This window comes from Aptenodytes patagonicus, chromosome 13 (assembly GCF_965638725.1).
Source record: "Aptenodytes patagonicus chromosome 13, bAptPat1.pri.cur, whole genome shotgun sequence".
NCBI lineage: Eukaryota > Metazoa > Chordata > Aves > Sphenisciformes > Spheniscidae > Aptenodytes > Aptenodytes patagonicus.
Window position 1 is genome coordinate 6,403,890 of NC_134961.1, and position 12,865 is coordinate 6,416,754.

Genomic DNA, 12,865 nt, shown 5'->3' on the forward strand with positions numbered 1-12,865 from the left:
AAGGTGGAGAGATGTCTCTGATCTTGGTAATAAAAGATGAGAGGAACTGAAAAGAAGAGGCTGAGGAGACAACTCTGCCTTTAAACAGAATAGCTAATAAGTGGTTTCGGCACATCTCCAGCTGCCTCTGGAACAGTGGGTTAGAAAGCAGTGGGAAAGGCTTTGCGCACCGAGAGTTTGCTCATTAATAACTCAGAAATGGGCATGTTGGTCAAGCTGGGCTCTCCCTGTTGCTGTGCAAAGCTCCAGCCCTCCATCAAAGCCCAGGGAAAACTGCCACGACTCGCTCTGCCGGCTGCCTCTCTGCAAAGCTCAGAAAAGCAAAGCTCGGGGTCTGTCCCTGGTGCGACGGGGAGCAGGCGAGGTTCCCGCCGGGGCTGGGGGCAAGCACTGGCTGCGGTGAGCCAAAAGCCAGGCTCATGCAAGAGATGTCTTGCTCCCAGAGCAATATTTTTAGGCCAATCTCAGCATAGGAGTGGGAATAAGAGAGAGATTTTTGTGATCTTTCGTTCACCTCTTGTCTGCCCAGAAGTGTCAGCTGGGGCTGACAGTGCCCAAAGCACTGACAGGTCCCAGAGCAGACCCAGGCGGCCTCAAACCTCAGAAATATGCTAAAAATCTTCCTCCAGAGACTACAAATACAGAGCAGCGTCCTGTGGTACCTGTGTGCTGAAAGGTGTTCGACGGGAAGGCAAAGTGACAGGGACAAGGCCACGTCTCTGCTAGTGTTGGAGGATGGCAGGGACAACGCAGGGTGTCCTCGGGTGCCTGGGGGAGCTGCCCCTCTCCCTAATTTAAGCAAGCATTTATTTCAGGTAAAAGTGAAGCTGAGCATTCGTCACTGTGAACAATGATAGCTGAATCGATCATTTGAGTCAGCCTTTAGGCTGCAGGGTAACGAGCCGGGGTCAAACACTTAGGGAAGCGTTGCGTCCATGTTAGAGTAATGCTGCTTAAACTTCTCAGAGCCACAGGACTTATTTGGTTCAAATGTAGGGCAAAACTCCAGCTCCATCTTTCTTTGTTTCCCTTGAAGCCATTTGCCAAAGAAAAACAGTTTCTCTAAAACCCACTTTCATTTGCAAGATGATTTTGGGGTTTTTGCACTTACCACATCAGTCTATGAAAAGTGTGAGCAGCGATTTTGATTTAAAGAACTGTTTCTTTTTCCTGCCGAATGGAGTGTTTTGAACCTGGAAGAAAAACGTGGCTGTGAGCACTCAGAAGTCTCCCTCCCCCATGGTAAAGTGCACAGAGATGGAAAGATAGCGGGTAAGTCAGTACGGGCAACTAATGAGGATTTGAAGGCAGTCTCTACAAAGATCCTACTCTGGACAATCCCAAAGCTGACATTTATTTACATAAACCATATAATTGAAATGTCAGAAGAGAACAATTAAAAGCATCAGCTGACATGAACGTCAATGGAAGCACTACCGTGACCCTCTGCTTTCTGTGGAAAGGGAAAGATGGGTTTGGGCTGATTTTCCCTTTCCATTCATTTCTTTAATCTCTCTTCAATGCACCGAACGTCGTGATCTACCAAATACGATGTGTGGCAGAAGAAAAAGGTTTTAGCCTCCAACACCTCAATAGATGTTCCTCCAGCAGCGTGCCTAAGGTCTCATACTTATTAGGCAGCGATGGCTTTTTTCAAGGGTGAATGACATTTTCCCATGTGTTCGCAAAGGACAGGAGGCATCAGGGTGACAGTCCTGATTAAACCACCATTGTCGTGGTTTAATTTCAGTCGGCAATTAAGTACCACGCAGCCGCTCGCTCACTCCCCCCCACCCGGTGGGATGGGGGAGAGAATTGGAAGAGCACAAGTTAGAAAAAACTCATGGGTTGAGATAAAAACAGTTTAATAATTGAAATAAAATGATAATAATAATATGATAATAATAATAATACACAAAACAAGTGATGCACAGTACAATTGCTCACCACCCGCCGACCGATGCCCAGCCAGTCCCCGAGCAGCGGCCCCCCTGGCCAGCTTTCCCCAGTTTCTGTACTGAGCATGACGTCCCATGGTGTGGAATGTCCCTTTGGCCAGTTTGGCTGTGCCCCCTCCCAGCTTCTTGTGCACCTCCAGCCTGCTCAGTCGGCAGAGCATGGGAAGCTGAAAAGTCCTTGGCTAGTGTAAGCATTACCTAGCAACAACTAAAACACCGGTGTGTTATCAACTTTGTTCTCATCCTAAATCCAAAACACTGTACCAGCTACTAGAAAGGAAATTAACTCTATCCCTGCCGAAACCAGGACACCCATCCCCTGCAGCCCCGCGGATGGCCAGGGCAGCGTCTTGCACAGCGGCAGCAGTTAACCATGCGTTAAAAAACATTTGCAAAGCGTTAATGCCAGAGCTGGCTCCCTCCGGGCGGGATTTCTGCAGCCCGAGGCTGAAGCCGGTGCAAGAGCAGCTCCAGCCCGACCTGGGGCTGCGCACCCAGAGGAGATCCGAGAGGTGGAAGACAAGCAGAAAGGAAGGACTGCAAGTAGGAGGGCTGCACATGCCTGGCAGGATTTTAACACGGTAGAGGTGTTTTCAGGTTTCTCCTTGATTTTTGCGGTTCCCCCTCAGCTTATTCCCTCTTCCATAGCTGGAAGATCCTCAGCTGGCCTCGCAGCAGCTGGTCAGACAAGGTCATGTGAAATAATTGCAGCCTGCGCTCAGTTCCTGGTGTCTAGCCCATTTCTTTGCTGTAGGACATCCTTTTATTGTACCTGCCCTTCAGGACGTGGTTGCAATTCTACAGCAATGATAACAATATTCAAGAGATGATCCTTTTGGCATTTCTGGTGGATTTTTCACGCATATCAGGAAAAAAAAGAAGCCGTTCTTACAGCCAGCATCACATTTTTCCAAAGAGACACCTAATGAGAGCATTAGCGTGAGTGGTCTGCTTGTTTGCTCTGTCACATAACTCTACACCAGAGCCCTCCCGTCGTTATTCTGGTTTCCCTTATTGTCACAAGGAGATTTGCACCAGGCTGATCATCAGAGGGCAGTAAATAGGGCCGAAAGCGGATGTTTCCCGCAAAACTCTTAGTCCGTCGCAGCGTGCGACGAGCGGCAAGAACATGACAGTAATCAGAGCTGGCAGCAAGCAGTGGAAAATGTATTTGTAAGAGCTTTGATTAAACTGTCAGCTGGAGTTTTGGAGCAGATGCAAAGCATTTAAACATAGGCTGTTTAGTGGTGGGAGGCCTAATTCTTTTAATTTAAATGTTGGTTTAGGGGAAAAGCTATGGAATGTATTTACCTCTCGGTGCATACACACATCTTGTGCTGTGACACAAACTGGGAATTAGGAGGCTGTGTGTATAATCACAGAGGCTTGATGCTCGTGTTTCTGAAGGATGCTCTCTTGCATGCGTTGAAAAGTTTCCCTTTCTTCGGCACCAGGGTACAGCCACGAGGAAGCGTTAGGGTAACAGGAGGAGGTGACATTCGTGACAAACCCAGGCAGTGGCTCGGCCTGGGCTCGCCCCCAGCCTGTGGACCAGCCTGGTTCAAGGTTGGAGCAAGGTGTGAACTAAGCTCTGGAAAAACTTGCACCAAGCAATTAGGAAGGTAATTAGAAATCATAAGTTGTTTTAGAAGGGCTTAGCCAAGTGTTGTCCCAAGGAAAGGCCAAAATTAGAGCTGATGCTTCCAAACGTCGGTGCTCGCAGCAGGAGTGAGGCTGGTGTCTCTGCAGGGTGGTCCCTGGGCTGCAAGCGGCCAGCGTGGCTGGGTATCCCCAGGGCCGGTTGCCTTTTAGCACCCAAAAAAGAGCGGTGGGATGCCAATTGGAAGGGTTATATTAATGGTAACGAACAGTAATAATTACCAACATGTTGGCACGTAAGGCTGTAAATACGTATCCTGTTTTGAACACCCTTAGAACAAAAATCCTCTCCCCGTCTGCCTTCACAGATGTGCCCCATGCATCCAGGGCAGGGCACATTAGATCATTTAGCCCGGCCACTTCTTTATAAATAAAAAGAGAAATGGGAAATGTCATCTCCCTGCTATACAAGGTTACTTCCAAACTTTTCTGCTTTCTCAGGGTATGTGGATTTTTGCCGTGGTTTCCACCTTGCAGGGAAATCATTAGAAGAAAGACACTGAAATAATCCCACGTTGCTGCAGCGCTTCACGGGAGGTGCCATGCCGCTGCCAGTCCTCCTGCTCTCCTCCCTCGGCTGAGCACCTCGGCTGGGCTGTACCTCCCGTGACTCCCGCTGGATGGGATATTCAAAATTCAGGAAAACACTTAATTCCCAGTGGTTTTGGTGGGACTTCAGTGCATGGTAAGAACGAAGTCCATGTTAAAGGACACTCCAGATAAGGCCACATAATGCAGTAAATTTACTTACATTAGAGGGATCCAGCCTAGAAGGGGATGCTGATGCGGATGGGAGAGGTTTGCTGGGTGCCTGTGCTGGCCCGAGGTGGGGAGGGAGCAGCACAACGCACACGGGGGATCGGGATATGGCACTGGCAGGGTCAATTCGAGCTGCATTGCCGGGTGCCTGCCTGCTCTGTCACAGGCTTCAGCTGGGAAAAGCATCAGATTTGCCTACTTTTAATTCTTTATTTTATTGAAGGAGACAGCTGGATACAGTTTTGCATCATCAGCTCCAGAGACACAGAGACCTTGTAAAAACCATTCTTGCCTGTAAAGCAAACTGAGCGTGTAATAACTGCAGTGACCAAGTAGTATTGTCGCAGCCAGGAGGAGGACAGAGTAAGGGGTGAGGGAGGAGCAGGAGGTTTGATCCTTCCCAGCACAGGTTTCAGGGCAGGGAGCACAGACCCTGGGGAAGTTTCCGTTTCAGACCCACGAGTCCCATGAGGCAGGAAGCAATAATCTGAAATTAATTAAGGTTAAGAGCTCGCTTGCTCAGCTTTACCATCTCTCAGCATAAGCTGAGCTGCACAGGCAAAGCTCTGCCCTCCTCTTCTTTGGAAGCCGGTAGAGACTTAACACAAGTTTTTATAGCTGCTCACTTGTTTTAGTATGAAGCTTTCCTCATTTGTTTGGCCAGGGGGTTGAATGAGGCTGGTCTCCTGGGAGGACAAGCCCTGTTTGTGTTATGTGAGCGATGAGGGAGTTTGCTCACTCCCCCGCACGCTGCCTGCAGCCCATTCCCGAGCAGAGCTGCCACTGAGCCGCTCGGTAGCGATGGCCCATGGAAGGCAAAATTGCCCCTCCTGGGCTTTGGGCAGCTCTTGTTAAGCTGCTCTGAGAATATCCTCGGCCTCGGTGCCTCGGTCCATCTTCTGCCGTGAAGCCTCTGCAGCTCTGCAAACGCCGCTGTAACTCAGCACTGTTCCCCGTGCCAGAAACGGCGCGAGGATGCTGTCCTGTGAACAAGGAATCCTCTGCTGAAAGCGTAAAAAAGCTGTTTGCTGTGTTCATCGGTCGTGTAGACACTGGAGCAAACCTGTCAGCTTTCTGATTTTTGGCAATAGACTTTGGTTGGCTGTTAAAGGTAACCTACTGCCAGGTTTCCAGACAAGTGACCACTGTGCATGGGCAGAGAAAATCTCCCAGATTTTCATGGAAAGCACAGAACAGTTTTACAACCAAACTGGCCTTCACACAAAAAAATTGGAATTTGCAGGCTGAGATAGATGCATACAGCCCCGCATTAATCTCTTGCACTCTTGAACCCATTCGGATTTTAAAAGCCTCTCCTATGAAGAGCTCATACACTGCAGCAATCATAAAAATTATCTTCTATTTACAAGGCCCGAAGGCAATCCTTAATCATGAGCCCACATCTGAACGCGGCACTCCATCATTATGGGATAAGTGTATGAAATGGAAATACAGCCAAGGACTTTGGTGGTTTTCAATTCATCCGATGTGTAATCCTGCTCTGCAGTTCTCAGCGCAGGGGACGCTTTCACATCTGCACACCAAAAGCTGCAACAGGCAGCTCGGTGCATTGCCCACAGCCAGGGCCGCACGTGCCGGCAGCCGGGACGGGCTGTCCCCAGGGTGCTGTGCGCACAGGGCAGCTTGGGGACCGCTGCTGAGTGCTCCACCGCCACCAGATGTGCCCCACTGGGGACCAAGGACACCCAGTCGCTTGTAAGTGGGTGAAAGAGGACTTTGAGCTGCTTTGGTGGGCTCATGCTGCAGCAGGTAATTTCACTGCCTGGCAGAAGAAATGCTCCCAAAATGAACAGACCCCTCCATATTCCTGTATCACTGATGTCTCGGACCAGCCTCCTCCTCTGCGAGGAGCAGCTACGGATTAAATTTGTAACCTCTCCTTTTTGCTTTCCGCATCCCACCTCCCCTGAGCTGCTGAGTAGCCTTGACTCAGTTCTGGCTGATTTAATTCCCTCCAGTAATGATTCACCCCGTTAATAGCTTCTCAGAAGGAGCTGGTTAAGGAAGGAGAAACTGCAAACATTTCCAAATAGAGAAAAGCTCTTACATTTAATCTCAGTGGTTTTGTCACTTTCTTCTGCCATTCCATGTCTGCGACAAACCCCGTATTTTTGCTCAATCTGTGAACGCAGTTCAAACGAGCTGTGTGATATTTGGGGAAAAAAAAACAAACATCCTGTTGTACCCCTTCCCATTTGCTCTCTTAAATAGACATGAAATGAAAAACTTGGGTGGTAATTCACGGTCTAGACACTGTGTTGCCACAACATGCGGCTAATGCTGAGCTCCGCAGGAGTCCTGCTGGCTCGAAGCTTGATTGTGCTGTTTCTTCTGTGACTCCTAAGGGGTTTTGGAAAATGTCTACACAGCGAGAAGAGCTCCAGCTAAGTGCAGCTCCAGCTAAGTAAGAGCTGATTACAGCCCCACGATTGTCAGGGACCACAGCTTTTTTCCTGGGATGCCAGTAAGCCCTTCATCCTGGCAGCACGGATAGGCAGGAGTGGCCACAGTCCCTCCTGGAGGAAAGCCCCCGCCTTGGAGGAAACTTCTTTCAAATGTCCTGAAAACTCAAAAAGAAAGATGGGAAGTTGATCAACCCTGCAGGAGGAGAAAGCTCAGCATCTAGGCGGGCTTCCACCCGGTGTGAAAGGGGCAATGGAGACGTTTGAAAGAAAGGTTGGGAGAGAGACCGAGAGGCAGCAATCCCGGCTCCTCGCAGCCCTGTTCTGTCTCACACCATCCAGGAGGCAAATTCTGCACCTCACAGGTACAGCAGCCAGGGAGTGTCTGCAGATGTCCCACCTGGGAAGGACGTGTTGGCCAAGTCCTGCCCAGAGTCCTTTGGGTGCCCAAGGGTCACGGTGGTGGTTCCCCACCTCCTCATCCCAAACCAAACACAATACTCTGCCTCTGCCTTCAACCACTCTGCCAGTCTGTCCTCTCCCCAACAGCAACTGGTGGATCGGGACTTTTCAACATGTGCATTGATGCCTTTCATCCCTCTGGAGGGGGCCTGGCTTTGGCCCAGAAAGCTTTAGGGTAACAATTCTACAGCTCTTGGCTGCTCTCTGCTCCATCCACCTCCTGCCTGTCCTTTGGCGGTGAAGCCAAAACCACGTGCGACTTGCAGGTTGGGTTTGTTTCGCTGGTACAATGCGTTTTGTTTACAGCTCTTGAAATATGCATACAGAGACCGAAGAGCTCTTTTATGACTGCAGCCTGTGATTGATTCATATGGATGGGAGTTACAAGGCTTTACGATCCCTCCCTCAGTTTTACAGATTTGGATTTATCCTTGGGCAAAAGCTGGTGTCATCAAACGCCAGGAATCTTGGCTCAGGAGAGCCCACGTCTTGTACCCTCTCATCCTGCAATTACTGGGCAGATAATGTTCTCAGCCGGGGAACGTCCATGGGAGTGCGACGTGGCTTGGCTAAATGCCAGCAGAGCTGATGTAATCGTTCACATTCTGGGGCTGCGCTAGTAAAATGTGCTATAGTCTTGCGCACGTCGTACCTATATAATCCCAAACCAAGGAGCAGGAGGGAGAGCTGGGGGAATGACAGCTGACTGGCTCATTGACATTCTCCTGGAGTCTGGTGACCCATCTCCTGGCGCTCTGTGTCTCCTCCTACGTAGGCTGGCGGAAAAAGTGTGAAATATTGAAAAGATGAGGGTGAAAGGATCGTTAAAGCTTGTGGAGAGGAAAGCTTCCCGTGCTGGGAAGGACAGCGGCATTAGCACCAATTTCAGTCTGGAAAACCCAGACATTTTCTGTCTGAAGTGCTGGTCTTGCTCCGCTTTGAGGTGTTGGCATGAGGCAGGCTGAGCCGGGAAGGGGATGGATTCCCACAGCCCCGGCTTCTCGGTGCCTCAAGTCTGAATCAGAGCTGTTCGCTGCCGTCTGTGGACCTCCGGCTGCCCATAAGGCATCAGGAATAGCTACCAGCTCCTGACAGTGCCTGCGAGAAAGCCAGGAGGAATCAGCAGGAACTGGGAATATTTCATAATAATTAGTAAGATTGCAGTTGTTCTTTTTCCAGTAGCGATTATTGTTCCCTTCCAGGCCAGCTGTGTTTCGGCCTTTGCTATTCTGCAGTTTCCTCTTTCCCTGACCATGGAGCAACAGAGACAGAGTGTTTTCTGGACATATCTCAGCTGGTTTGGTGCTGCTTCGGTTTAAAGAAATTAAAAGCCATTGATTTGACAGACTTCTCTGTCCCTTAGCATGGAAGGTCTCTGGCAACATTATGAATTTTTAAAGGATGAAACAATCAATATTTTAAAGGAACAAGTGAAATTTCTCCCCATCTTCAGAGTTATTTCCTTTCTGGAAGAATGTTTTTTAAATCTCCAAAACTACCCTATGATGGACATTTCCATCCTCTTGATTAACTGTGCATGACTATGTGAAAAGGTCATTCAATTTTTCTTCCCTATGTTTCTATAAATCCTCTAAGAATCAGCAATAAAATACTTCATCTTCCTATTTCTTTTAAAAATAAATCTTTTTTTTTTTTTACCCTCTCTGGCCCTTTCCCTGGGGATTTCATCCTCTCCTGCTGCTGTTTTGCTTTCAGAGGCCAGGCATGTTGAAACTGCGGTCACATTTGAAGCAGACCTTGGTGCAGCATTTGAGAGGAGCAAGATGTTCTTCCATGGAGACTTGACTTATGATCTGGCCTCTTTTTTTCATTCTCCAAATAGATAATAAAAGGCATTTAAAGAGAAAAGATAAAGTTTCTCTCCATATATGAAGAAGCATCACAAGCAGAGACATAGCATGCTCGATATGACTGAATTGCAAGACGTAAGGGAAAAGGAGCAAATGGGGGGGAACCAAAGGGGAATAATTCTCCAGCAAATTGTCACGCTTCTGCATTTCCGAACAACAGGCTACATGCAAACAGGCTAACTCCTGCAACTGCGTCCAAAACAAGGTGTCTCCTAGCGTGGTCTGCACGTCAGGCAAACCGAGGCACACCTCCAGAACCCCAGTTTGGAGCTGTTACCATTGTAAGTGTTTGGGGTAAAATCCATCTCTGCAGGAGAGGGTGTTACTGCCGCGGCTGATTTTCCTCACAACACGACAGTACTACGGATGATGCAAAAGTATCAATTTCCTAATTCCTATCGAAACCCATGGGACTGAAAGATTGTCTTAGGAGCCAGGTGTCTAAAAACGTTTGTCAACGTGGGCTTGCTTCAAACAGGAATTTTCTTACTGTCTAGTCCTCCTAAATACTCAACTTCCTTACTCTTCCCATCCTCCTTTATTTTTTCTTCTAAAGAAAGCTTAAGAGGAACCTGTAGGACTAAAGTGCATGTGCCTGGCACATGTAACAAGTCGTAGCAACCAGAATATCCCCCTACACACGTGATTTTTTTAAATCAGGATGTGGTAGTGAGGTTGTCATAGAAACAACTGCATCCATCACCCACAGAATGGTAAGAAGAGACTGTTGTTCCTCGTTCAGAGAGGTATGTGGAGACAACAGGCGGTAGTGGGAATTAAAGGCACTCAGCATCTCAGAGGATGAGCTCTCATTCCAGTGCATCGTGAGTGGTTCGGTCTCATGAAGGCATTACGAGGCTTGATGTTCCTCTGAGCAGACTGAATGTAGGAGCCCCACTGAAGCCTTTCCTCAGGCAAACTTTCTTTGCAGGAACTGGATGCCAAAGCTTTCGACGAGATAAACTAGTTCTCACATTTGGTGATGAGCATGTTCCCAGAGAAGGGAGAGCGCAAAGCCTCTAGTAACAAAGGAGCTTGGAGTGAGCAGATACGGTAAGGTTGTGTGTTGAAGGCAACCTTCCTCGCAGGCTTTCATAACCCCTCCGGTTAATTGTGGGCTTAAGCGTTGGTTTAATAGCTTGAACGACAACGGATCAAAGTACAGTTCATTCACAATGTGGATTGGTCAAAGTCTGCTTGGGCACCTGGGAACATGAAATATTTTCTATCTGTTAACTTCATGTATATAAGCTCTGAACAGGGGGACAAATGACAAATAGCAGATGGCTAGCTTCCAAACAAACTTTAAGAAACTTTCAAGATGAGTACGTTCACCAAATGCTTCTTAGTTGCTAAATAATATCCAATGATTTTATTAGCGGCAAGTCCAGCTCAGGTTGTTTGTTCACAGACATAGTAGCTGCACTGACCTCTCCCTGTTCAGCCAGTTCTCCCCATTCCTGTTCAGCTGGGATTCGTTTCTCAGTGCCATGAAGACCGTCCTGCCACTTTGGACATGGAAAAGGGGATCTAATACATGGAAACAAGACTTGCAAACAACCCTGCAATGATCCTGCAAACAACCCTCGTGTGAGGAGTTTTTGGATCTGCTTTAAAGGTTCTTCATTGCTCCTGTTCTCAGCCTGTCGTGGACCCAGTGTGCGACCTGGCTATCAGATACATCCTAGGAATAAAATAGGCCACTAATGAGCGTTGTACCTGGCCATAAAGTCGTTACTGCGACTTTTATTACTGCTAAGACCGATGTTGGGATGCAATTTACTTAGAGGGGCCAGCAGAACTAACAGACTACCCAGAAATTAGTTGGAAAAGTTGCTCAGGAAAAGATTTTAAAATAATTTCCACTTCTCTGCAGGTTGTTTTGTAATTACGCTGCAAATTACCTCAAACGGAATCCTGAAGAACAATAGAAAAAACTGCCCATGTTCAGATCTCTTCTTTAAGACACAGCTGGTGTTACTGGCTGTTCTTGTGGCTATTTACTATGTAGACTGAATTAAAGATCAATATTTTAAGCAAGTATTGTTTGTACTATGTGTCAGGGGTCCAAAAGCAGAGACAGAGTCTTCTGAACCTGGGCATCTTGGTGCTGGTGTCTGCCGCTTTGGTACTAAATTTTTTAGTGAACTGTGGCACAGTAGAAGGCTGAAATTATGAGACAGTTGTTCTAAGCTTCGGTCTTAGAGAAAATAAATTATTCATGATAAAAGTACTACACAAATATTATCTCCCATTTCTCTATAACCTTCTTTGCTCCCCTTGCAGAATGTCACCTGCTCTTAAGTAACAAATAAGTTTTTAATGGGTCTTCACTCCTGGTTTTTCCTGAAGTCCCTGTACCAGACATTATGAAGGTATCATTTATTACACCATTAATTTCCTCCTCTACCTGTAAGCAGATGAGAAAACTCTCAGACTTTCCAGAAATCAAACCTTGTCTTCACAACCAGGAATCTCTCAGGATAATAAACAAAGAAATCCTAACGAAGTCAAAAGAATCCACACTTTTCATAGAGATTAGCAGGCAGAGCTCAAGACAATTGGAAGCTGTAGCTCACCTGTGACCCTAGTTCACACGAGAGCCAGCTAAAACATCCTTTTAAATATTTCCTGGTAAATCCTCAGCTTAAAAACGAATTATGAAAAAAATAATACAAAAACATATTTACATGCTAGAGCAGTGGCTTTAATTTTTTTCTTTTAAATTGGTAATTAAAGAAAAAAAATTCCTGCAACTTGAAGCTATTCCATCTGATTCTCACTCTTACAACTCGCTTGTATTCATCTATTACCATGTGAATAGGGGAGTGATTACACTCCTGCCAATATATTAGGTTTACCAGAGCAGGATTTGCCTTGATTGGCCTAAAGCAAGGGCAGACTAATTTAGTTCACAAAGGTAAATTAAACTGATAGGCTTTAATTAGGGAAAGTTCCATTTACAACCCAATATGGGGCATAAGGTTATTTGTACTCAGCACAGTCTCAGAGAAGATGACAGCACTTTTCTTTTCTTCTCTCTAATGCAGAATTCTTCAATCAATATAATAGTTCTGGGTCCTGGACTGCATATTCTCCTCATCCTGCCTGCCATAATCATAACCCAAATTTCACTTTGATTCCACTTTTTTTTCCTTTAGTGGGTGAGTAAGGTCAATTTAAACATGTTGCTTCTTTTCTGTACTTTTTAAAAGGTTTCTGTCAATATTCCTGTTAGCCTAAAGCCTGGTTCACTGTCTTATTTTTCCCTCTATTTTCTGTGTACACCTAGAGCTGTACATGCCACCAAACAAGCAGCACCGTCTAGAGGTTGGGGCTAAATGACCAAAACACTTTTAACACCACAGCTCTGAATACTGGAACACCCTTTAAAGCGTTTTATTCTTCTGGTGCAGCCAAAGTCAGTTTTATACACAACTGTGCAGTGATGCAGCTGTATACAAGGTGTGTGATCCACCGATTAGGCTGTAAGATTTGAGCATGAAGAACAGGCTAGAGTATGCTGCCAAAGAAGAAAGGCGCTGAAGGTGTTTTAAGAAAGGCAGAATGAAGGAGAATGTTTTCAGTCTACAAAAATAATCTTTAGTGTCAGTTTTAAGTTCTGTGCACGGTAAAGCATAGTAGAACCACATTTATTTTTTTTAATCTACATGCCGTTTCTCTCTAATAAGGATTCAACATCTGGGCTATAAAAATATAATCATGAAGAGGA